Source organism: Ochotona curzoniae, unplaced genomic scaffold, assembly GCF_017591425.1.
Source record: "Ochotona curzoniae isolate NIBS_2020 unplaced genomic scaffold, NIBS_Ocur_1.0 scaffold_4921, whole genome shotgun sequence".
NCBI classification, from domain to species: domain Eukaryota; kingdom Metazoa; phylum Chordata; class Mammalia; order Lagomorpha; family Ochotonidae; genus Ochotona; species Ochotona curzoniae.
In genome coordinates this window covers 632,184-659,179 of record NW_024467125.1, presented here as the reverse complement: position 1 = coordinate 659,179, position 26,996 = coordinate 632,184, and the positions used below count along the sequence as shown (strand labels likewise).

The 26,996-nt window shown below is 42.8% G+C and overlaps 1 protein-coding gene across 1 annotated transcript in view; it reads right to left on the bottom strand.

Moving 5' to 3' along the window:
* LOC121149977 (zinc finger protein 2 homolog) overlaps positions 1-26,996 on the bottom strand; it is a 48,357-nt gene that overhangs the window by 8,878 nt on the left and 12,483 nt on the right.

The window sequence follows — 26,996 nt, the reverse complement described above, 5'->3', positions numbered from 1 at the left end:
CATATTTATTCTATACAGCTTTCTAGTAACTGCTCCAACTGAAGCTTCCTAAGACTTCAATGATATTTCAAAGTTCTTAAATCTTCAGTGACACTTTGCCATTTTATTTGCCTTAGCCCACAGGACATCCATAAATATGACATCAACATAATTTGGAATGTATTTTTACTTTACCTCAGTCAATATTTATATTATAGCAACAGCCAGAGAAAACAATCAGACTTAGAGGATTGAATGTCATGATACAGGAGGTTGGGCTGCTGCTTGGGATGAATCACATCTGATACCCAACTGCCTTGTTTATGCCGACTAGCTATTCAACACTTTCAATACAGTGTCCTGCTTTGTGCCTGGAACACAGTGGGTGGGATACTAAATGTAGTATTGGCATATCTAAATGGATTTCTGTTGCTGGACTAAGCATTGCATAACCCTCAACCATCTGATGGACTATTTCTCTCCTCTCTGCAATCAACCTTTGAAATAAATATTGTATTAATAAATGTGTTTAAAAAGAAATATACTGCATCTAAAACTACACATTTTATGTTGATTTGCAGATATATCTTGTGAAGAATAAGGAATTAAATTTCAAGTTCAATTAAACAGAACTTCACAAAGACATTTGTATAACTTAAGGAGTTTATCATAAGTAGTAAAATGGTTTATATATTTTTAAACACTTGAAAATGAGACTGGTGTGGTAGTCTAGTGGCTAAAGTCCTCACCTTAACATGCTCTGGGATCCCATACTGCAGCTGGTTTGTCTATTGTCCAGTTAGTTCCTGTCCCATCCAGTTTCCTGCTTGTGGCCTCAGGATGGCCTAAAACCTCAGGACCCTGTACCTACATGGGGGAATCAGAAGAAACTCCTGTATCCTGCCTTTAAATGGGTTCAGCTCCTACCACTGAGGCCACTTGGGGAGTGAACTAATGGATGGAAGATCTTCCCTGTGTCTCTCCTTTTCTCTTTATATCTGACTTTTGAATAAAATTAAATTTTTAAATTCTTGAAACCTGATTCATGCTAAAATCTGAAGCACATTTGCCTTTCGGTAGTGGATAACATACTAAGAAAAACTGCATTCTAAATCTATTGTATTCACACAATCCAAAATATTGAGAAAAAGGATTTGCAGATCAGAGACCAAGAGAAAGGTCTGGATCCCTGCTCATTCACTCTTCAAGTGGCTGCAATGGCTGGAGCTGAGCCGATCTGAAGCCAGTAGCCAGGAGCTTCTTTCTGGTCTCTCACACAGTTGCATGTTCCCAAGGCTTTGGCCATTCACTACTCCTTTCCCAGTCCACAAACAGGGAGCTGGATGGGAAGAGGAGCATTTGGAACATTAATTGGTACCCACATGTGATTCAGGTGCATCCAAGGGTTTAGCCACTAGGCTATAGCACCAAGCCCACTAGAACTCCACTGGCAGATCTGAGAACCTGCATGCAGGAGGAGCTGGCGCTGTCCACAACCAACTGTAAAAGGGAGAGTTTTTCTTAGAAGGATTGTAGTAGGCTTCGCACATGATCTTAATCCGCCCTGTATGTGCTGGCAGGCTTCTTCTCCTTCAGGCACCTGGTGAGTGCCAGGAGAACAAAGTCTGGATGTTTTTAGAAATAGATAAGACACCCGGGTCCTTGGCCTGGACCCAGGAGAGGTCACACCAAACGCTGAGGTATGTAAACTTTGGGCATTAAGCCACCTATGTCCGAATTAGCCTAAAAACCCCTCAACTATGCAGTAGGAGAGGTCTCTCCTCTCTCCCAGGAGGCTAGAATGACTGAAACAACCCCGTGATGTCCAAGGGGATGATGTGCTGAGTTTCCCCCTTCATTCCAGTGATGTATAGAATGCCTAGGAATCTTTGCTCTTGATTCTTTACAATTTTCCTGTTATGCAGAAGGGATGATGTACTGAGTTCTCCCCTTCACTCCGGTGATGTATGGTATGCTTGACAATCTTTGCTCTGGCTTCTTTACATTTACTATTTGCCATTCTTTTGTGCTTAATGTTTAATAAACATTTAAGTTTATAAGTATTGGAATGGCTCGTTGACATTTCTCCTCTAACGAAGCTGACCCTCAAAATATTAAAGACCGTGCATGGCTCCAGCCTAAATTATATTGCTGGGACAACAACTCAGATCCAGCACCAACCAACAGAAGCTGGAAATGTGGGCAGGCTGGACTGACCCAGGCTGAAGCACCCACTGGTTGATGATGAGGTGAGGCAAACCATGCCAGTCTGGGGTGGAAAGGCAGTGACTGTGAGGCTTGGGAGTGGTGATCTGACAGGGTCCTTGGGCCCATCTGTGTTTGGATGCTGGGTTTGTGAGCCCCGGAAAATGGGGTTTCGGTGGGACCAGCATCACATGACCAGGGTCCTTGGGCTCACCTGTGTGGTGGGTACCTGGTCCAGTGATATTGAAGTAACCTGGTTGAGGTGCTTGAGCCTTACTACTCAGTGGGTCCTGGGTCCTTGAAAATCAGGGACAGGAGGTTAGTGGGTCCAGGCAGTCTACCCCAGCCCTTCCTTAAGCCCACATGCAGGTGGATGCTGCGTTCATGAGTCCTGGGGAGGGGAGGTCTGGTGAGATCTAGATCATCTTGGACCCACCTGCATGGTGAGTGCCAGGGTTGTGAGCTCTAGGGGGAGGGGGTCCAGTGGTGTCAGGGTTGAATAGCCCAGGTCCTTGGGCCTTCCAGCAAAATGGGTGTAGGGTCAGGCAGAGGCCAGGTCATGTGTTCTAGGTCCTTGAATTTACTTGTACACTGGGTACCAGGTTTTGGGCCTCAGGGGCAGGGGGTCCTTTGGAGCCTAGATCACATGGTTCAGCTCTTGGGCCCACCTTCATGGCGGATGCTGCTCATGTGAGCCTCCTGGGGTATGAGCCTACATGCCACATCTCCTAGCCTGGATCCTTGAAACTGACTCATACATTCTTTTTTTAGAAATAAGTAAACTTTATTGGCCTATTTCAGTAGCCTAGTGACTAAAATCCTCATCTTGCACATGCCGGGATCAAATATGGGTGCTAGTTTGTGTCCTGGCAGCCCTGATTCCCACCTGGCTCCTTGCTTGCAGCCTGGAAAAGCAGTAGAGAATGGCCCAGGACCTTGGGAACCTACACCTGTGTGGGAGACCCAAAGAAGCTCCTGGATCCTGGCTTCAGATCAGTTCAACTCTGGCCACTGCAGCCAGTTGGAGAGTAATCAGTGGATCATAGACCTTCCTCTCTGTCTTTCCTCCTCTCTGTATATCTGAATTTCCAATAAAAATAAATTAAATGATAAATAAATCTTATTTTTGATGATGTTTATATACTTGAGAGGGATGTATGCCCATGAGGACAACCAATTAGAGTGGGGAGGTTGAGGAAGGGAAGAAAGTAGATGAGACGGATCTTTGCATGACACTGGGTGGCCTTGCCCCATTCCTGGGTAGCTATTAATGGATTGCCACAATAGCTGATGTTCAGTATACTCAAACACTGGAGGCTATAAATGAACTCATTATAAATGAACACAGAACTCCATCTACTGTGCCAGTTTATCTGGCATGCTCTGCATTCTTTCTTGTGTTTCAGAAACCTATACTAATAAGTCTCGTCTGTCTCCTTCTGTATCCAGCCCTATGTGCCTCTGGCTATGCCTGCTTTTATGTATCTCAGATCTTGCTCATGGCACTGTACGTTATCTACAGTTTGAACACGTCACATGACTGGGACCCATGTCCATCCTTGCATTTACCCATTTTAAAAATCTCATTTAAACCAGATCATTAAAGTCAATAGTTCTTGTGCCTACAGCATAAGCCAGCTGCTTGTAAAGCAACATTATTCACTCTGTTCAATAAGCAATATTTTTAGATATTCTACAGCTTTGGAAAAATCTCTACCTGTTCATTACTTTACTGTAAGGACTGGCTGGAATAGTGGCCACTAAGACAGATGTGCCACCTTAAATACCTGCCTCTCCTAAGTCTTGAACACCTTAGGGCCTCACAAGTGTAAGCTCCATGCCCTTTAGGTTTAAACTGCATTCTCTGCCAATCCTCTGTATTTATGACATGGTACCCAACAGCTCTATTCACCAATGCCCTGTGGTGCTTATCCCCATTGTCCACTTACATCTCCATCTGCCAAGCCTGCGTCCCTGCACTCCCAATACTCACGTCTATACTATAAAGTTACCTTTCCTTTATTCTGCTCTCACTCACTGCTTTCTTGGTCTGTCCCTCATTACACTCCCATTCCCTATCTCTTATCTTTGTCTCTTTCCCACCTATCATGCACTCACTCGGGTAGGAGATAAGATAAAAATAATTAAAAAATTAATATTTACACATTCGTTCAGTAACTTGCTATAACAGAGACCTCCAAAAGCAATGAATATTCAACTAAAGATTTTTAGAGTTTAAATTTTATTTTTAGGTTTCTTTATTTATCGGAAAATCAGATATACAGAGAGGAGGAGAGACAGAGAGGAAGATCTTCCGTCTGAAGATTCACTCCCCAAATGAGCGCAACGGCCAATGCTATGCCGATCCAAAGCCAGGATCCTGGAACTGCTTCCGGGTATCACATGTGGGTGCAGGGTCCCAAAGCTTTGGCCCGACCTCAACTGCTTTCCCAGCCCATAAGCAGGGAGCTAGAAGGGAAGTGGAGCTTCCGGGATTAGAACAGGTGCCCATATGGAATCCCAGCGCATTCAAGGTGAGCACTTTAGCTGCTAGGCCACAGCGCCGGGCCCACAGAGTTTAAACTTTAAGATTTTTTTTTCAATTCATTTTTATTGGAAAGTAAGATATACAGAGAGAGACAGAGAGTGAGATCTTCTGTCCAATGATTCACTCCCCAAGTGACCGCGATGGCCAGAGCTGAGTTGATCTGAAGCCAGGAAACAAGAGCCTCCTTCTGGGTATCCCACACAGGTGCAGGGACCCAAGGCTTTTGCTGTCCTCCACTGCTTTCCAGTCCACAAGCAGGGAGCTGGATGGGAAGCAGGGATGCCAGGATTAGAACCTGTATGACATCCTGGCGCATTTCAAGTGAAAATTTTAGCTGCTAGCCCATCACACCAGACTCAGAGATAAATATTTTCTGAATATAAACTTAATACCTAGCCTCTTGTACACTATGAACAATATTTGTGCATAACTAAATATAACACTAAAAGCATTCTCTAAAAAGTACAACGTTTATATCAAGGATAAACTGGTATAGAATTAAAATCTAATCAACTCTTAAACTGTTTCAATGTATGAGATGAATTCATTCTGATAGTTAATATATTAAGATGCAAAATAGTTACAAACATGGAAATGTGTTCTTGATGAGGAAGATTATAAAGGAAAAATGTATGTGATATAATTGATTATAGTTTTTTACCATATGCAACATTTTCTAAACATTTGTCATTGATACATGTGACAGAAGTCTGATCCTCTATTAAAGCAAGTTTTAAAATACATATGTTATTGCAACATCTTTTAAATGGCTAAAAGGCTTTTACCACAATTAATAACAAAACTTTCCACCTAGCTCCAATAAAATCTAGCTCTGTTGAATTGTCTCAAAATATAAGACATGTGAATGTACCACCACTTATATCCAAGTGCTTTTTTTATATAAAAGTAATATTTGTGTTTCTGCCTTTCAATAGGTTTTCATTGCTTAAGATTAGCAAATGGCATGACATGGTAACCTAGTGGTTAAAGTCCTCACTTTGCCCACACTGGGATTTCCTATGGGCGCTGGTTCTAATCCCAGATGCTCTACTTCCCATTCAGTTCCCTGCTTGAGGCCTACTGTGGTCCAATGCATCTTGAAAAAAAGAATTTATTTCCTAAATTAATCATGTACACCCACTTAGCACACCATCATAAAAATCTACTCCTTGAGGGCCCAGCGGCATAAATTACGGGCTAAAGTCCTCACCTTGAGCGCCCGGGATCCCATATGGGCGCTGGTTCTAATCCCGGAAGCTCCACTTCCCATCCAGCTCCCTGCTTGTGGGCTGGGAAAGCAGTCTAGGACAGCCCAATGCTTTGGGACCCTGCACCCACGTGGGAGACCCGGAAGATGTTCCTGGATCCTGGCTTCGGATCGGCATAGCACTGACCGTTGTCCTCACTTGGGGAGTGAATCATCGGACGGAAGATTTTCCTCTATGTCTCTCCTCCTCTCTGTATAACTGACTTTCCGATAAATAAATAAATCTTTAAAAAACAAAAATCTACTCCTTGAAAGACTTTATTTCAGAAAAGTGATGTGAACATTGGCCCTGAAGAACCCAGCCATTTTGGAATCAACACAATTTTTAAATTTCAGCATCCTCTAAATGTCAACTTCCTTAAGATTCATATGCCCTGGGCCTGGTGGCATGGCCTAGCGCCTAAAGTCCTCACCTTGAATGCGCTGGGATCCCATATGGGCGCTGGTTCTAATCCCGGAAGCTCCACTTCCCTTCCAGCTCCCTGCTTGTGGGCTGGGAAAGCAGTTGAGGACGGCCCAAAGCTTTGGGACCCTGAACTCGTGTGGGATACCAGGAAGTAGTTCCTGGATCCTGGCTTCGGATCGGCATAGCATTGGCCGTTATGCTCACTTGGGGAGTGAATTCATATGCCCTTCAAGTTCAAATTTTGTTGTCTCCTAATGCACTATAATTTCATAACCTTATTCCCACCAATCCACTGCAACCTCACCATTCTGGAATGTCCTATCTGTCAAACCAATGCTGTTCCTCCCCTCAGTCCTTGCTCACCATTGTACCTACCAATTCCCTGTGGCCCCAACAGTTCTATCCACCAAGCCCTTGTGGCCTACTCACGGCCCTAGGTAGCAATCCTTCATGGCCCCCTGACATCTGCCCTCAGCCCTAATGGCACATTCCCACATGCTTGCCATGCTTCTTCTTGCTCTCCCCATCTAAGCTACTTCCCTTGGAGGTCTGCCACTATGGCAGATTTCTTAGTTCCCTCTTTCTGCCTCTGCACTTGTCCCAATGGTCATTTACCCTGTTTGAATAAAACCTGCCTGGCGTGCTACACCTGGTGTTTTGGCTTGTGGCAACAAACTGAAAGGAGCTTATACTGAATGAAATAATATTGGAAAGGGTTAATAATATTTCTTTTCATATTTGGAACTTGACACAGTAGATCCTCAAAGAGGTATTTGTTGAAGGATCACTGAACACAAAACAAAGCAAGGATCTGTGCCTCCAACAATTAGAACCCACTGTTCATCAGTTGAGCATCTTGCATTGTGTAGCAATGAGGTCCATCCCATAAATCATTCATTGACAGGACAATCTAACACATCACAAATGGTTTGGATACACTTCAATTAATGCATCTGAAGGCTCTTGTATCTATTTCTAACCTTGGGTTCTATGATGAAACTGACAAAAATTAGGAAGAGGAAAGACAGAAGGAAAAGAGAGTTACACAAATGAGTGAAATTCCAATACTCAATGATTTCAGGAAAAAAAAAAAGGCATTGCAAGTGTAAGTGCTTTGTTTTATTATTGGACAAGAGGTTCTTTTTTTCACAGATTTATTTTTATTAATTACACTGCATTATGTGACACAGTTTTATAGGTACTGGGATTTCCACCAACCCCTACCTGTCCCCAAACCCTCTCCCCATAGCGGATTCCTCCACCTTGCTGCATTGCCACAGTTCAAGTTCTGTTTTCCAGCATGTAGTAGACATGGGAGGCTCTGAATTACATATGTGGTGGATCAAAAGGGATGTCAGATCTGTAACGTTAACCAACTGTTTGATCTCTACTGTTTCTTGCTGAGCCTGGTCTTATTTCTAAGTTGAGATTCAGCTCAGAAGAGATTCAGACTGAAGAGGCAACCAGAAAATTGTGCTAGTCATTTTGACTGTTTTCTAAGCTGCTTCCTAAGAAAACAAATTTAACACTTTCTCAACCTCATTCCTGAATAATAAAAGCAATGTCACTTTCTCCCAAAGCAAGACAAAAGGTGAGTTTGGCACTTGTCAATGCAGAATGGAGTTTAGGATGATGGAAGGCTGACAGTTTCCTTTACAGTCTTTCCACATGGTCACATCAAGAAACTAAATGAGTTGCCCACGCCTGTACTTGGGGCACTCCAATAGAGGATCCCTCCAGGAAACCTCTCTCCAGATCTCTCAACACTTGTCTTTTCACTTTGCCAGACTTCTTGCCTTGAGTCATAAATAATTCATTTGTAGAATATAAGAATGACTGCGATGGAAATACAGATGAAGAGAGGAATTGTAAAATTAGAACTACATAGCACATGTTAACAGGGAACCACAAGACAGTTTGTATTTCTCTGACCATTTAAAATTCCAGCTTTATTTTGTATATTAGTAAACATGATGAGGTTATACATTACAGAGTATGCTATCACATACCATATTCTTTACACACATGGATTCCCTGGTTTTCACTCATCGTAGAAGTTATGCACTATCATCCCTACTTAACAGCTTAGGAATTCATTCTCAGATAAATTAAACATCTTACCCGAAGTATTATATTCCATAAGCATTAAAGCCAGGATTCAAACACAGATTTTTTTTTTCCTCTGACTCCACATCCAGATCTAATTATCACTCCAGCACAGTCTCAAAGAGTCAGGGACTTCCTACTAATAAAGACCTTGTAAGCTTAACTTAACCAGGCAATCTTGCTACAAGGAGACCATTTCAAAATATCCAGACATTTTAACATTTTAAGCTGTCACAAATGTGCAGGTGCACTGTTATCTATTGGGTGAAGGCCAGCCATGTCCCAAACATCGTGTAATCCACAGAAGAGACTGCACAAAGAAAGATTAGCAACTCTAAAGCATTAATAATGCCAAAGTTAGGAATCTTTGCATCAGAAGTTCCCATCATCATGTAAAACAGAATCTCTGGGGCCTGGCGCGGTGGTGCAAGTGGTTAAGGTCCTCACCTTGCATGCCCGGGATCCCATATGGGAGCCGGTTCTAATCTCGGAAGCCCCACTTCCCATCCAGCTCCGTGCCTGTAGCCTGGGAAAGCAGTCGAGGACAGCCCAAAGCTTTGGGACCCTGCACCCACGTGGGAGACCCAGAAGAGGCTCCTGGCTTCGGATTGGCATAACATTGGCCGTCGCGCTCACTTGGGGAGTGAATCATCAGATGGAAGATCTTCCTCTCTGTCTCTCCTCTCTGTATATCTGCCTTTCCAATAAAAAACAAACAAACAAAAAAACAAAAAACAGAGTCTCTGCTCTTGTAACCTTCTATACAGAAGAGAGAAATATCCTAACTTATTTGGGGGGGGGGGTGTCAAACTTTATTATAAAACCAAATGGAAAATCTCTACATAAGCATATGTCAATCTTTGTTTCCATGTTGTTGTCCAAACACGAACAAAATTGAAAAATATCCTTTTGCTGCATCTGTAGCATTTGACTACAGGAGCAGCCAAACCAACTCACCTGGTTATGGAATTGTACCATAAACTTAAAAATAAAATAGAGGGAAAAATACTAAATTTACAAAAAATGAGAGAATATAGAGAATATATTCATCAGATTTAATAAAATGTAGAATGTTTGAAGATATTTTTTCTTACTGTCAATTATTTTCCTATTTTCATCTTTTAGTCTAATAAAATAGATAAAACTATTACTTTATTAAAATGTATTATATTTTTTAAAATAAAAGAAAATAATAAATCTCTACAAAATTTTTTTTTGTCAAAACACTGCCTTCAACTGCCTACTTCCAGTAGTCCAGACCAGGCAAGTTTACACTGCCTGCCAGCATACATGTAGGTTAGGTCTGAGGGTAAGCCAGGCTGGCCAGTTTGTAACACCCACTGGCAGATCTGAGAGTCCGAAGAGTACAGAACAGGTCAATTCAGGCCACAGGACCAGCCAGTTTACATTAGGACAAGGCCTGGGGGCTGGCTGGGCTGGGCTGGGCATATGTAGCATCTACCAGCACGAGCTGGAACTGGGGGCAGGCCAGGCCAGGCTAGGCTATAGCATACACTGACAATGCCAGGTTAGAAGGGTTATGCCAGAAGGGGCTACAGTACCACAAGCACATGTGAGATGCATGAGGGTGCGGGACAGGCGTGAGCCTACTAGGAGAGCTGTCCTGGGCCAGTATTCCTGTGAGAGCTGAGACTGGGGGCAGACAAAGCCGTGCAAGGCTACAACTAGTGTTGGCCTGCACATGAACTGGGTTAGAGAGCCAGGCTATGCTAACTGCATCCACTCGTGCATAGTAAGTATAGGTTAGTTTGGCTGTGCCATAGCATGAACTGGCAAGTGCTGGGACTGAAGGCAAGTCCTGTCAAGCTATAGTGCAGAACCACCTGGAGAATTCAAGATCCAAGGTCAGGAGAGGGTCCAGTAGGGAAGATGTGGGAACTTTTCTGACAGGCTGCAACTGTCACAGGTAAGCATGACAACCCAGACTGGGTGTGGACCTGGCTAGACAGGTGGTGGCACTTGCTGGTATTAGTGAAACATGGAGGATAGAGTCAGTAGGGTTGAGTTAGGCTTCAATGCCAAATGATGTGTATGAGAGCTGAATGAGATGTGGCACAGACTAGACCAATCCACTGTACATATTGGCAGGCACAGGAACCAGGGTTGGGAGACATCCAAGGCGGGGCTCTTGGACGTTGTTACAACTGAGCCACAGCTTCCATTATGTACATGACAGCCAAGAGTGTAATGGGCAGGGTTGAGCTGGGCCACAGCATCCACTGGTTTGCATGAGAGAAGAGGCTGTAAATGGATCTGACCTAGCATTTGCAACTATCAGTGAGTGTGTGTGGAGGCTGATGTGGATGACAGAATGAGCTTGACCCTGTACTGGAAGGCACACATGAGATCACCTTAGATAAGATTTCTTTGAGATCCCCACAACTTAATCATTGGACTCATAACTCCAACTATGGAAGAATGGCAGGACCTCTGATCTGACACTGGAGTGCATTTGACAGAAATGGGTTTCCCCAGTTCTGCATATGGAGGATGTGCTATTCTATTACAGCCTGCAAGGACATCTGGAGACATATGGAATCTGTAAGCCATAGCAGAGGAAGAAGGGTGGAACAAATTGCTTAACTACCCCATTGAAGCTTCATAGCAAATTTCTAGGTAATTGGAGACTAAGAGAGACTATGACAGCCGATGGACCTTGAAAATATTTCTTCATCTTTGAATCCATGAGATTGACAGCAAGTCAGAACTACTGAAACAATTTAAAAAGAACCCTCAGAACATGCTCCACATCAGAGACCCTAAGATGATGTTGGTGGATGTTCCTCTTCCCTGAGTACTGAGGTGGCTAGAAAGCTGGGTGTGGCTTCTCCCCTTATTTTCCCCTTTCTTTCAGAATCAGGAAGAAAAAAGAAAATGGTCTCAACTACTTTCCCCTAATCATTAGCATAATAAACTATGTATACATTAAACATTTTTTAAATGAATTATGTAAGCATTAAAAAATATATATAGATAAACATATATATCTAATTTTTTGTAATTTTATTTATATATATGTGTGTGTGTGTGTACACATATTTGGGAAACACAGAAATTAGATGAAAAGTATTAAATTAAAATCCCAAGTAATTAACTATGTAAGCATTATAAAAAAATTAAATTATGCATATACACATATATATGTGAAAGTACTCAGAAAATACAGAAATTAGATGAAAAAGATTAAATAATATCATTCACCACCTAAAAAATTGAAAAAGAAAAAAGCACTTTCAAGTGTAGGAAGAGTGCTGTACAAGCTAATTCTCCAGCTGAGGCACAGGAATCTCATATGAATTCCAGCTCTGCTCCTGCCTACTTCCTGCTCATGGCCTGGCAAAGCAGCAGCAAACGACCACGTTCTCAGGCCCCTTTATCCAAGTGAGAGATCCAAGAAATTCCAGGCTTTGGCTGGCCCAGCTCTGGCCTTTACAACCAGCTGGTTAATGAACCAGTGGATGGAAGATCTCTCTGATTCTCCTTCTTTTTCTGTAATTCTTTCAAGTAAAAACTAATCTCAAAACAATAAAGGATTTTGACATATTACCAGTGCGTGGTGTTTGTCCACTTTGGTTCATTCTGGCACAGTAATATCTACTTACCACTCAACATTTGTCCATAGAAAATTTCTTAAAATACACTTCTTTGCATCTTTTTTTGTACAAAAAGCTTAACAACTGCTGAGCCTTGACAGAGCTATCAAGACACATGAGGCATTAACATTATCTCCAAATATAAAAGATGATGATAGACAAAGTCTCAAGGAGAACCATTTCTGGAAATAATGAGGGTAGCATAAAGTAATGGAAATGCGCTAGGGAGTGATGCAGACTCTGATCTGAAAGCTAATCCCTTCACTGAGGATAACATCATGAAGAAATTTTCAATTATTTTTCCAGGTGCGTGTTTATCCTGCTCAATGGACTCATATATTTAAAAAAAATCATTTCACTTTTGATGCTATTTACATACTTGAGAGGGTTGTATGCCCATGTATACCAATTAGGGTGAGGAGGTTCATGGAATGGGAGAAACGGGATGAAAGAACTGCTTTCAACCTCCTTTTCTTCATTGTTCCAAGCTTGAGGAAATCCTTCCAAGGTCCGTTAGCTCACATAGCTCACATAGTTCATCTTAGAGTTTTGATCCTCTCAGATCTTGGTCCAGGAGAACTGTCCAATTTGTTCTACCCCCAATGATACTAGATGTCCTCTCGACTCATACATTGTTACAAAATTTCTAATACTGTCAGGTCATTAGAAGCCTACAGATGAGGAGATGTAGCATTGCTCTAATCTGATCAGACTGAAAGAAAAAAAAAGGTGGTGGGATTGTTCAGGCAAAGCAAGCAATGGTCCTTACCTCTTCAGGTCTCCTTTGCCTCCACTCTGAAGCACTAGACAGTTTCTACTGTGAAGCGCTATTTAAAGTGAATTCCATTTCATAAAACTTATTGTTTCCTTTGGCATGTTAATTGTTAGGAAGGAAACAGGATTTGTGTTATTGCTGTGGATAAGCAGAAAAAAGCTCTGCCTGTAATGCCAGGATTCAATATTGGTGCCAGTTGAAGTCCTTAGCTTCTCCAGTTCTAGTCCAGCTCCCTGTTCGTGCATGTGGGAAAGCAGCCCAGAACTTGAAGCCTGCACCTGAGTGGGAGAGGGAGAACAGGACAAATTCCTATTCCTGGCAATGGCCTGACTCAGCTCTGAACATTATAGCCATTTGGGAACTAAACCAGTTGACAGAAGATTGATCACTCTCTCTCTAACTCTGAATTTCAGATGTACAAATATTTTTAAAAAGGAAGGAAGGAAGAAAGATCTTTATCCATATTCTAACAGCCATCATAAACCCCTTACTTCTTGTGAAGTGGGTTTTATATAAAGCTCTATAAACTCAAAGAAAGAAACTGAGAAGGTATACAACACAGCAATGTAAAAAACACTTCATTTGGGCCTGGCGTGGTGGCACAGTGGTTAAGGTCCTCACCTTGCATGCCCGGGATCCTATATGGGCGCCGGTTCTAATCCCGGAAGCCCCACTTCTCATCCAGCTCCCTGCCTGTGGCCCGGAAAAGCAGCTGAGGATGGCCCAAAGCTTTGGGACCCTGCACCTGCACGGGAGACCCAGAAGAGACTCCTGGCTTCGGATCGGCATAGCATCGGCCGTTGTGTTCACTTGGGGAGTGAAACATCGGACAGAAGATCTTCCTCTTTGTGTCTCCTCTCTGTATATTCGCCTTTCCAATAAAAATAAAATAAATCTTAAAAAAACAAACCAAAAAAAAAAACACTTCATTTCCTGAGAAGACATAAATTCACCTGTCCAATACTGGAAAAACAAAGATCCAAGGATCTTGCTGGATATCTGGAGATTTATTTTACCAACATTTTGAAACCAAAGAGATAAACCAAGGCCTTATAGTTGAGTAGCAACCCTTCAGTGGCTGAGTTTGAATCAAACCCATACTGTATACTTTCTCTCTCATTTAGTTTAAACACTCCCTTTGTCTAAAAAATTACAGAAGCATAATTCAATTCTGTATATTTTCAAGAATTTCAAAACAGATGAAGCCTATTAGTAAAATGTAGAGCAAAAGGTCAGAAAAAGATGAATGTCTACAGTTTTGTAAATGTATTTGGGTTGTTCAATGCATATCTCTTAGGACAATTTGCATTAGTGCGAGACATAAACTATAGGTCTTATGTTGAATGGTTGTATTTCAAAGTAATAACCATTTTTTCATCTCAGGGTCAATTCAAACTGAATTATCATGGTGTCTTTTTACTTACTAATTTCTCGTGGTTACTGCCATTGCTAAGCTTGGTTAATAAAGACTTCTTAGTGTATTCTATACTCATCTGAAATGATCTCTCTTACACACCTTGCGTTTCGGAGACCCTAGTCAGAAGGTAGTGGTCATCCTGAGCTCCAAAAACAGGCTTTGTGGTTGGGGCACCATGAAGATTAACACAGCCTTAACACTTGCTCCCAGCTTCCTGGCTCACAGAATTTGCACTGACCTTTAACCATAAACATGTATCTCACCACCTGATCTGTTTCTGTTCTGAGTACTCATCTTGCACTCGGGAAGGCTGCATGCCTTACAGCTTTATAGGTCAGGCTCCATAGGAGATGCGGTTACAGGCCATCAGGTTGCTGAATAACTTGAGTGTGGTGGTCACTTGTGTATCTTGATGTTTATGTTTCTTTACTGTTGAATTCTACAGGTGGAAAGATAACGACTGTTTAACAAAACTCTATTCTTATAGTCCTCTATCATGTATTTTACAAAACAAAAAAGGGTGTTGCTTTACAGTAACACTACTTGCCCTCTATACTACTTAAGATCAAATAAAAAATGGCTTCATAATAAATTTTAGTTTTATGCTACTCTTTTCCAGTCAGAGTAATTTCAGAAATATTTTAAATTGTTAACACACATTATGATGTGTTTAATGGTCAAAAAATATTATACCTTTCCAAAAAAATTATACGTTTCACCTGTTGTGAACCAATTTTAGGAGTTTTCTATAACAAAAAAAAAAATAAAGAAAAAGATGTTATATGTTTCCTGAGTCATCTTGGTACAGATAAGTATAAACTGGACAAAGCTAGGAGAAGTAACAGCTGTCTTACTCATTAATGAGTTTTATGGCTCCAGCCACAACTGTTTAAAATCTGTTTCTACCTATATTTTTAAGTCACCTTAAAAAAATTATTCATGTTACTAAAAACAAACATAACTGAAGATCTTAAACTGATGCTAACATTAATTTATTGTTCTGCCCTAAATAAAAATCACAAAGTCAACATAAATTATCTCTGGTTCATATAATTTAAATTTTTAATAAAAACTGCTTTTAAAATATTTTAAGTCATTAATACATTTATGATCAAGTTTGCCAGTCTAACACATTATTCATTTTATTTTCTGATTAGTGTCTATAAAGCACAATTCAGTTTAATTATTAACTTGTACTCTTAAATTTATAGCAAATATCAAATCTTTGGGTAAATGTTTTCTAAAACTGTTATTTAATAGTTTTCACTTAATATTGTTCCTTAGAGTAAGCATCCTGGTGACTCAGACTTTCTTCATTTTTCCTCTACGCTCTCTTAAAACTCAAAACAAAAGCCTCTCGGGATCTCCATACCCTATAGAAATAATAAACAATTCTTTCTGTAGTAATGCCTGAACACGTATAAAAGAACAGGTAACAGTCATCTCCTCATGCACATTACCTTACAGCATCTGTAAATTCCTCTAGACAAAACCTATGAGTTATAAATACACTTTAACTATTAAATCTTTCCTTTTCACCTATTTTCCTATCACAAAAACTCCCCAAACACTTAATACAAACAATAAACCTATATACATTAAGCAAACATTTCAAACTGTCTTAGAGTAATCCATCCTATACATTACAAGCATTCTTTATAACATTCCAAAACAAACTATTATTAAATGTACATATCACATCACAAGCTAAAAAAATTCAACTGGCAAAAAATAACTTAAAAATAAAAGGGGTCATACCCCCCAGAGACACCCTATGACTAGCATTTTTAACATTTAATTTTTAAAATTTCACTCAAGAAGACTGTAATACTCTTGTCAACAAATATTCTCTTACATGGCCTTATAAATCACTGCCTTGGTAAGACAACTAACTAACTAGAACACTGGGCAGAGGTTCTGTCCCTGGGCAGAGGTTCTGCTCTTGTCCCCACAGGATTTCCTGGTTGATCCTCTGAAGAACTGCAGGTTTCTCTGTTGCTCATCTGCCTTCAGAAGTGCAGCAGTTCTCATGGAAACATCCCTGTCCTTGAAGAAAACGGATCTTCCTTAAAACACAGGAATTTCACAGGATGTAGCTGACAGCCAAGGCACCATTTATCACAGTGATAACTGCCAAACTGCTGCCATGGGGTCAACTTCAGAAGCTCTCACGTGAAGCTATCAACATGGTGCAATGTAAGGGGAAAATGTCTGTCTGCAGAGACATTGTTTCTAGCCATGGCTGCCATCACACTCTGCCCTCTGCTTCAGTTGTAAGCGGGGGTAATCACACTAACTGGACATACATTCCTCATCCCTTGCTAAATTGCTCTGTGACATGGTGGGATTCGAGTGTTCTGGCATATGTCACTGATTCGATGTGGATTCCTGAGCCTTTTGATGACAAGGGACCTCTAATAAAGGAAAAAGGGATACAGTTAAATATAACCAGGAGTTAGGGTCAGAAGGGATTCCCATTTGCATAGGGTCACATTCTCACTGATTGTAACCAGAGCACAGAGCTGAACTTTCTCTACTAAAAAATAAAATCAACAAGGTCATAGGGAAACAACTGTTTTTTTTTTTTTTCTTAATTATTATCTGGTATAGCTTTTCTTGAGTCCATAGTAAATGCACAGGAGTATCAGGTATAACTGTCACACTCCAGTTTATGCTTCCATTGTATCATGGCTACTTTGGGTATTGTATGTGGGAATAGAAATAATATTTTAATATTATTTAATATTAATATTTCCTATGAAAATGTCACAGATCAAAGCCCTGTGGGCTCTGCCCATAGCCAGTCCAATGGAAGTTTATGGTGATTGAATCAGATTAATGAAACCATAGATTCATGTTAGTTCATCTGATTCTATTGTTTGGCATGGAGTTGGCATGGCTGTTCCTTCCCCTTATATTCCTGGATACTCCGATCAGGACCACATTTGGAAATCAGTCAATTCTGAGAGCTGAATGTTCGGACTAAGCAAACCTTAGTGCAAACAGGGTGCAACATAGGACATGCCCAGCTTGGTTTTGGCTCCAACGGTCCACATTAAGCACAGAGTTGAGCCACAGTGTCTAAGGCAGGGGTCATGACAGGTGGATGGGGCTGCGGCCGGGTCAGGATACAGCTGTCGTCTCCCCTGGCACAAATGTGGATTGGAAAAAGATGTACCGGGCCGGGCCAGACAGTAACACCTTCTGGTGCTTTGGAGTACCAGGGTGGATGTGGGACGGACTAGGCTAGGTCCCAACCTCAACTGAGCCATATACAAGCTATATGGGGGCATGGGCAACCGTGGCTGGGCTGAAACACTCTACAGCAAGAACCAGAACGGGATGATGGCCAGTTAGGAAAGGCCACTGTTCCTGCTAGGACAAGAGGCGAACTGGCACATGGACCCACTGGTATGCGCGAAACCTGGCACATGGAGGAGTTCTGATGGAGGAGCTCAGGCGGCTCCTCTGGCAGGACACAGACCCTGCAGGTCAGCGCAAGGAACATGGAAGGCAACAGCCAAGAGGTCATAGAAAGTATCCCACTGGCATGAATTTGGCATGGGTCGGGGGTAGACCAGGCTGAATCTGTTCATGTCATCCACTGGTAAATCTGAACGCCAGAACAGAGTGTGGGTTGAACCAGGTCTGGTTGTGACAAAAGCAACACACAATTTGGAATGCCAAGGTGAGGTAGCCTGAGCCGATGCAGCCGTAGCACCCAACCAACACACGTGAGAACCAGGAAAGGAGGAGGCAGAGCTGACAGGAGAATAAGGGGAGGTTCCCGAGCTGAACAGCAACTTACACTGAGGAGCGTGAGCTGGGTGGGGGGTAGACCAGACCCGGCAGGGACACAGCGCCTGTGCACCTCATGTGGACCAGATTGGGTGAAAACCAGGCTGGGCTGACTATTCCCACTGGTACAAGCTACAATCAGAGTTGGTGAGGGTTGTTGGGGCTTAGTTGTAGCACCAGCTGGCGGAAGCTGGTACAAAGGGTTAGGCACGTTGAGTTGAACCACAGGGCCAACTGGAGAGGGCACAACTGGAATGGGAGCGACCTGGGAGGGAAATAGTGGGCTCCTCCCTCTTGGGTCATCACCTTCCACGGGAGGGCATGGAAACTAGGACAGGGGCTGGGGTGGCTAGACAGACACCCAACAATATTCTTTAGGGACGGTAGGAGGAGATGGTTGGATGGAAGTAGGTTGTAACACCTGTTGGCAAGTATATGAACAGAAGGGTATTTGGGTCAGACTGGGCTAGTATGCCATATATACTGGCAAGCCAGGGTAGGAGGTGGGCCTGGTTGAGGTTACTGTGGGCCGCCCTGACTGGGCTGCAACTCCTACTGGTACGTGCGAGGGACAAGTGCATCCAGGGCGGAACCAGGCGGGACTGCAAGAGGACACAGGTGGAGACAGAACCGACCCAGCAACTGCAACCACCAGCTGATCGGGGCAATGGACTGTGCCGGGCCCTATGCTACTAGAACATGCAGGAATCTGGACTGGGAATACCTCAAAATTTCTTTGAGGATCTCCCCAGTTGAGACACTGGACTCAGAGTCCTAACCAAGGAAAGACAGGACAAGTCAAGCAACAACCTCAGCTATCTGTTGGCAGCGAAAAGCTGGGCAAATGGAGACTCTAGAAGGGACTGTGTCAATCAATGGACTCTTCAATGACCGCATCGTGCTTGGAGTGGCGAGACTGGCAGCGACCCATGAATGGTGAACTATTGGAACCACTTGATCGAGTATCTCAGAGCATGCCCCACATCCGGGACTTAGGGTGGGCGGGAAACTGGGTGGGGCTTCTTCCTCTATATCCCCCTTTAGGCCTTGAACCTTTTTTACCCCAATTAAATTTGTAAGGATTGTCAAAATTAAATAAAAAATAAATAAATAAATAAATAAAAGGAAATCAGTCAATGCTATGGAACCCATGGAGACTTGGATAGAGACGGTCTCCAACCAAACTGGACACCTATCAGTGTCATTTACAAAAATTTTAGCTGTTTATACTCAAGCTTGTGTTAGACTACCCTTTGTGTTGATGGTGGGGTCTGTACATTGGAATAAATCTGTGAATTCTCTGTCATGCATGAACTGTTCTTTGTATTCATGCTTATCTACAAATAATACTGCAGATTTCCTCCTGCGAAACTGTACTTTCTAGGGCTCATGTGGGGTTGAGGATACTTGTTAGACTAGAAAGAAAATGGGAAGAGTCAGCATCTGTGTTCATTCTTCATACACTGATTCAAGAGCTTAAAAAAAAAGGCTACTTGGTTTATACGAATGTTAATTATGGCCATACTGCGGGTCATTGCGATCAATGTGGCTGCAGCTGTGTCTGGAGTAGCCTTGCATCAGGGAGTTCAGACTGTATGTTTTGTGCAAAAATGGCAAAAGATTCAGAAGATTTATGGGTTTACCCAGAGACAAATTGATAGTCAATTATATGCTGAGACAGCCAGTTTGAAATCAACCGTTAGGCTGGGAGACCAAATAAAATTCATTAACCAGAAACTCCCTAAGACGTGACTAGAATTATTCTGTATGCATCACTCCTGTGCCTTGCAGTAGTACACAATTTGACTGGGAAAGGGTTAAAAGACATACGACTGATCATGGTGATGTATCATCTGAAATAAAGGAGCTTCAATCTACTATTATGACAGCTTTTCAAACCTAATTAAGTCTCATATCTGGAAATCAGTTAATGAAAGATAGAGATAAGATTTTCTGAACTCTTTGTCTCTTTAATAACACTGTTTTGAGGAAGAGGATTACTTTAATCACTTTTTTGTATGTTTTTGCTCTCTTTATGTAGTCAGGAAAGTGTCTCAACATTCAAGCTAACTGCGCACTATCACAGGGTGGTTCAACATATTATGCTTCAAATGACCAGCTAGAAGAGATAACAACAACAGGACCAACCATGAATTCAGCAAAGGTGCCAGTTCAGGTGAGGCTCTTGGAAGAGCCTCTGGCTTATGTAATAACTTTGCTGTTTTGTTTGTTTTTAAAGATTTATTTCTTTTTATTGGAAAGTCAGATTTACAGAGAGAAGGTGAGACAGAGGAAATATCTTCCATCCACTGATCCACTCACTAAGTGGCCACAACGTCCAGAGCTGAGCTGACCTGAAGCCGGGAGACAGGAGCTTCCTCCAAATCTCCCACAAGGGTGATAAGGTCCCAAGATTTTGGGCCATCCTCAACTACTTTCCCAGGCCACAAGCAGGGAGCTGGATGGGAAGTGGAGCTGCCAGGATGATAACTGGAGCACATATGAGATCCCAGCATATACAGGACAAGGACTTTAGCCAGCAGGTTACCATGCCAGGCCCAGCTTATACAATGTAATTGTCTGTTTGAGGGCCTGCTGACTTCAGTAACTTTCACTTTGCTTGAGATGTTATTGCAATAAAATTAACAGATTGCTACCAGTGACTACCCTGGTGTTGTTCACGTAACATGACTGTATATTCACTTTGACTATAAAAACTCTGTTTTGCCTTCTGTTTGGTGCGCTATCCTGCAAGATAGTTGCCACACTGCTCCATAACAAACTCATTTTTTTTTTCGCTGAAAGGTTGCAAACTCTGCTTTCTGATTTACAACAACTCACCACATCAACAGATTGAAGAGTGAAGACCATATTGCCATCTCAATCAGTGCGGAGAAGGCATCTGATAAAATCCAACACAACCTCATGCTAAAACCTTAAGCAAGATATTGCCTGGAAAGAACATTCTATAACACAATCAAAACAATAAATGAAAGCCCAATGTCAGCATCACACTACATGGAGAAAGGCCGAAAGTTTTTCTGCTAAGATATGGATCTAGACCAGGATGGCCATTTTCATTACTTCTATTCCATATAGTATTAGAGATCCTTGCCAGTGCTATTAGGCAAGAAAAAACAAATAAAAGGAATTCAAACAGGAAACAAAAAAGTCAAATTATCAGTGTACACAGATGACAGCAGTCTATACATAGCCGAAATATAAGACTATAGACAGTATTAAAATTCATGACAGAATTTGGCATGGTAACAGGATACAATACTAATGATCATAAGTGAATTATCCTAGTATATAAAAATAACCCCATGGCTGAGAGTGAACTTGTAAGTACAGTCCCCTTTAAAATAGTGGAGAGGAACCTCAAATACCTTGGAATTGATTAACCTAACTAAAGATGTGGAAGATCTCTACAATGAAAATTACAAAACACTTAAAGAAGAAATAGAGGAAGACATTAAAAGATGGAGAAATTTATCTTTTCCTTGATCTGCAAGATCAAGATCATTATGATACCCATAGTACTGGGCCGGATAGAGTAGACTCGTGGCTAAAGTCCTTGTCTTGTACATGCCAGGATCCCATATGGGCACCGTTTCTAATCCCTATGGCCCACTTTCAATCCAGCTCTCTGCTTGTGGCCAGGGAAAGCAGTGGAGGATGGCCCAAAGCCTTTGGAACCTGCACCCTTGTGGGAGATGCAGCAGAGGCTCCAGGCTCCTGGTTTCAGATAAGCTCAGTTCTGGCTATTGCAGCTACTTGGGGATTGAATCATCAGACAGATCTTCCTTTCTGTCTGTCCTCCTCTCTATATATCAAGCTTTCCAATAAATGAGAAAGAAATTTTAAGGAGTATGACCGTGGAACCTGGGTAGAGAGAACTTCAGCTGCTGGGAGCACCAGGCCGGGTTGGACTCCAAGCTTGGGGCCCTGGATACAGTCACCTCAACCCTGTAGTGAGCCAAACCCGGGCAGCCAGTGTGCCATTTCGCACCAGGCCCCACCTGCTGGCTGTGTAGCGGTGAGCTCTGGGGTCTTGGGGGTGCGGAATTGCTGCCTAGGTACGTCCATGAATAAGGCCACTGTGCATCTGGGTGAGGAATCATTCCTCATGAAATCCCAATGAAAGAGTAACTTTTCCTTGAAGGTCAGCAAGGGTACTGAGACCTGGTGGTTTAGAGGGAAGAGATGAGTTAATCTGTATGGTTCAGACTGATACACCAGCCTACTTGTGAGTCCTGTGTAGAACTTGCTATCACTGAACAATGATGACCACCACATGCCAGTTCATGTGAAAGCCAAGGCTGGAGGCCTGTCTATTAGGACTAGATACTACTATCTGACAGAATGTTGGATCAGGGGATAGGTCACATTTGGCAGGGCCATGACACTAACCAGCACATGAGAGAAACAGGTCCGGGGGTAGATTCTGTGGGGGATCTGTGGGCTAAACCCTGTGGAAATACAAGTCCCGCTGGTTAGCTCAAGAGTTGGGGTGGTGATGGATTGAGCTAGGTGTGACCATGGAACCTGTAATCACTCACAGGTAAAGGATCTAACAACAGTGTGAGCAGGCCAATGGAGCAGCAGCCAAATGTGCATCCTAAAATGGGATGTGGGGTGGACCGGGCTACAATGTTAACTAGCTCACGCAAGACCAAGATTGAAGGGCAGACTATGCCAGGCACTGGCCTAACACCCACGGCCATGTAAGATCTGGTGGGAATGAGTCAAGTGGGAGAACTTGGGAAACTCCCCTAGTGCATCGCAACTCTCATTGATGATTACATGGGCCAGGCCTGGGGGTCAAGATAGCTGGGTAAAGGTAACTCCAACAGATGGCTAATGTGTGGGTTGGTTATGGAAGGGGGCAGACTAGGCAAGGACGAGCAAACCTTAGCTCACAAGCAAGATCAGAAATCAGGATGGAGCAGAGGTCATGCCAAGCTAGGCTCTTACACCTACTGCTTTGCATGAATCAGGAATGCTAGGCCACAGCATCGAAAGAAAAAGACAAGACATGTGAGGGGCTATGCCAAGCTGGGTCAGAACAATCATTGGCATGCATGTGATCTATGGCTGGGAACAAGTCTGGTTGGGGAGCTAAGTAGACACATTGGCTGGGCTGTGGCTCCCACTGTTGAGTACAGGGACCAGAGTGGGGACTGCATTCTGATCTGGATATGGCTGCAGTGTCCAATAGCACAAGTGTGGCCTGGGTCTGGGGTACACTGAGCCAGGCTAGACTCCAGCACCATCTGGTGCTCGTAAGAACCAGGGTAGGGGTAGGAAGGACTAGGCTAGGTCTCTGTCCCTACTGAGCCATTTAGGAGCTGTGTCTGGTCATGGATGAGCCTTGGCTGGACTGAAACATCCAACAGTAAGAACCAGAATGGGTTGAAGGCCACTCAGATAAGGCCACTGTTCCTGCCAGGACACGAGGTGAACTAGGTAAGGCTGGCCTACGGAATCACCACTATGTGCAAGATCTGGCACTGGGAGAGGTTCTGATGGAGAAGCTTGGGAAACTTCTCTGTCAGGACACAGTCCCTGCAGGTGAGTGCAACAACCACAATAGGGAGCAAACCAGACCAAGCCAGGGAAATGTATCCACTGACATACACTTGACATAGGTCGGAGGCAGACCAGGTTAACCAGTTCACATCACCCACTGGCGAATCAGCACCAGAAGAAAGTGTGGGTAGGGCCAGGTTCAGCCGTAACATATAACAGTATACATTACAGCTGGGATTGGGTGCTGGCAGGGCTGGGCTAAGCTGTAACCCTCACCAGCATCAGCTGAAATTGGGGGTGGGCTGGACGGGCCAAGCTACAATACCCACTGGCAAATGTCAAGGGGAGGGGGCAGCTACGCAGACTGGACCGGAGCACCCATCCAGCACACATGAGAACCAGGGAGGGAGGTGGCAAAGCCGGTAGGGGCAATGTGTAGGGCTCCCCTCCAGGATAGCCAATCCCACTGGAGTATGTGAGTTGGAATGGTGCAGACTAGACCAAGCTGGGCTACAACATATGTGGACCACAAGTCAGCTAGATCAGGGAAAAGCCAGGCCAGGCTGACTGTTCCTATTGGGGCAAGCATAAATCAGAGTGGGTGAGGGTTGGCTGGACTTTGCCACAGTATCAACTGACAGAGGATGGCAGTGGGGGCAAACTCTATTAATCTCAGCTGCAGTACCACCTGGAGAGTGCATGATCCAGGAGTAGGAGTGGCCCAGTAGGGAAATAATAGGCACCTCCCTCTGGGGTTATCACTCCCATTGGAGAGCATGAAAACCAGGACTGGCGCAGTGGTTGCTAGACAGAATGGCACCTGCCAGTATGTGTGTGGGCTGGATAGTGAGCCTTGTTTGGTTGAACTAGGCTTCAATGTCCATTATCATGTAGGAAGCTGAGCGGGATGTGGGACAGACGGGACAAGTCAGTGGTACATATGGGCAAGCATGAGATACAGAACAATGGGCAGGCCTGGTGGGTGTTATTGTGGGTTGCTCCAACGAGGCTGCAGCTCCCACTGGTTAATGTGAGGACAGAGTGTATGCTGGATAGAATCAGTCTGGACTGCAACACCCATTGGTTTGAGTGAAAAACAGGGCTGGAAACAGAACTGATCCAGCAATTGCAACCACTAGCATATGCATAAGCTGATTGGGGCGAAAGACTGTGCCAAACCCTGTATTGACATGCACATACAAGAATCTGATCTGGGATCACCTAGGATGAAGTTTCTTTGGGAATCCCCTGTACTGAATTGCGGGTCTCAGAATCCCAAGCATGAAGGGAAGTGCAGATTACATGGGCTGACCATGGAGTGCATGTGTCAAAGCCCTCCTCAGAGGCTCAGATGGAGCAGGGGACAGCATATCCAAGTACATAGGGAGGATATGGCAGTTCATTGGAACCTGCAGAGGATACCTAGTACCACAACAGAGGACAGAACTAATTGATCTACTATTCCAGCCATGTGTTGGCAGTGAAATCTGGGCAAACGGAGACTCTAAAGTGAACTATGTAAGCCAGAGCATTCTGGAGAGATTTCATTGTGCTTAGAATGGCGAGATTGGCACCAATTCTGAACTAGTGATCTATCAAAATCACTTGAGTAGGACCCTCAGAGCATGTCCCACATCGGGAACCAGTAATGGCTGGGAGGCTGGGTGGGGTTTTTCCCTTTAATTACCCCAGATACAGAAAAAATATTGTAGAAACAATGGTCTTACCAACTTTTCTGCGGGCCCTGACCCTTTGTTCCCTAGTCAACTACGTAAAGATTATAAAAATAAATATATAAACATATATATATTAAATAAATAAATAAATCTTTAAAAAATCCATACTACTGAAAGTAAAGTACAAATTGAGGGTGATATGAATAAAAATCCTGAAAACATTCTTCTCAGAGATAGGAAAGATCATACAAAATCCATCTGGAAACAGAGAAGACCACAAATAGTCAAACCTATCCAGAATAACAAAATGAAGCTGGAATCACAATTCAGATGAAGACATACTACCAGGCAGTGGAATCAATAATGCCTGGTACTCGTACTAGTACTGGTACTGGTACAGAAGCAGAGACATGATCAATGGAAAAGGAAGCAGTAGCAATTAATTCTATCTACATCCACATGGAGGGCAAGGATCCAAATCACTGGACCAAATTCTACTCCCTTCCCAGGCACATTAGCAGGAATCTGAATAAGGAGTAGCCATGAATCAATCTGGCACTGCAGTATTCTATGCAGTATGACCATCACTGATCTAACACACTCTACCACAATGCCAGGCTCAAAGATTAGTCTTTTTGATTCATTACTACTAAAAATCATTTAACTTAAATTATTTAATTTAATTAATTTTAAAAATTAATTCATTTTATAATCCCATTCTTAAAAGGACAGGCACATTAATGTCACCTTTCTCCAAAAGCTCTTAGCTCTGAAACAATCACTGTAATTCAAACAATTTATGTGTGATCACCCCTTACTGTTACATTTATACTCACATCAACATATAAATATGCAGCATAGCTTATAAAGGAAATCATATTTAATGTCAATTGGAGTTAGAGATATTAAAATATAAACTATCACTTGAAATTTTTGAAATAATCCATTGCATCCTTTTATAATGTCAAAAATGATATAAGTAGAACTCATCAGAAAATTTGTAAATTTAACTTATTTTTTTCAGTTCTGATCACCACCACCATCAATTTTCAAATACTTTTAACTTCAAAAAACTGTTGCCATAGTGATTTAGTTTTTGTTTTGCATAAACACAACCCAGAGTGCCTGGCTGAGATGCAGCCATCATGCCAAATTCATTTATAGCTGACTGCACAAGTCCACTTGGAACATCACTGAAATATGAAGATCAAGCAGACGAGTTCAGCTATGTTGGATAGTTAGATTAAGACATAGCTTCCAATTATTAACAATTATTTCACTTATTTACAATGCAAAAAGAACTTATATCTAGTGGTTCATGCTCCTCACACACTTAGAAGAGCCAAGCTAAGCCAAGTCAAAGCTAGAAATGAGGAATGGTATCCTTGCTTGCTCCCAAATGGAAAATTAAAAATAGGGGGCCAAGCACAATGGTTTAGTGGCTAATGTCCTCGCTTTGAACATGCCAGGATTCCATATAGGCACTGGTTCTAATCCCGGCAGCTCCACTTCCCATCCAGCTCTCTGCTTGTGGCCTGGGAAAGCAGTTGAGGACAGTCCAAAGCCTAGGGATCCTGCACTCATGTGAGAGACCTGGAGGAGGTTCCTGGCTCCTAGCTTCGGATCAGCACAGCACCAGCCATTGTAGTCACTTGGGGAGTGAATCATCAGAT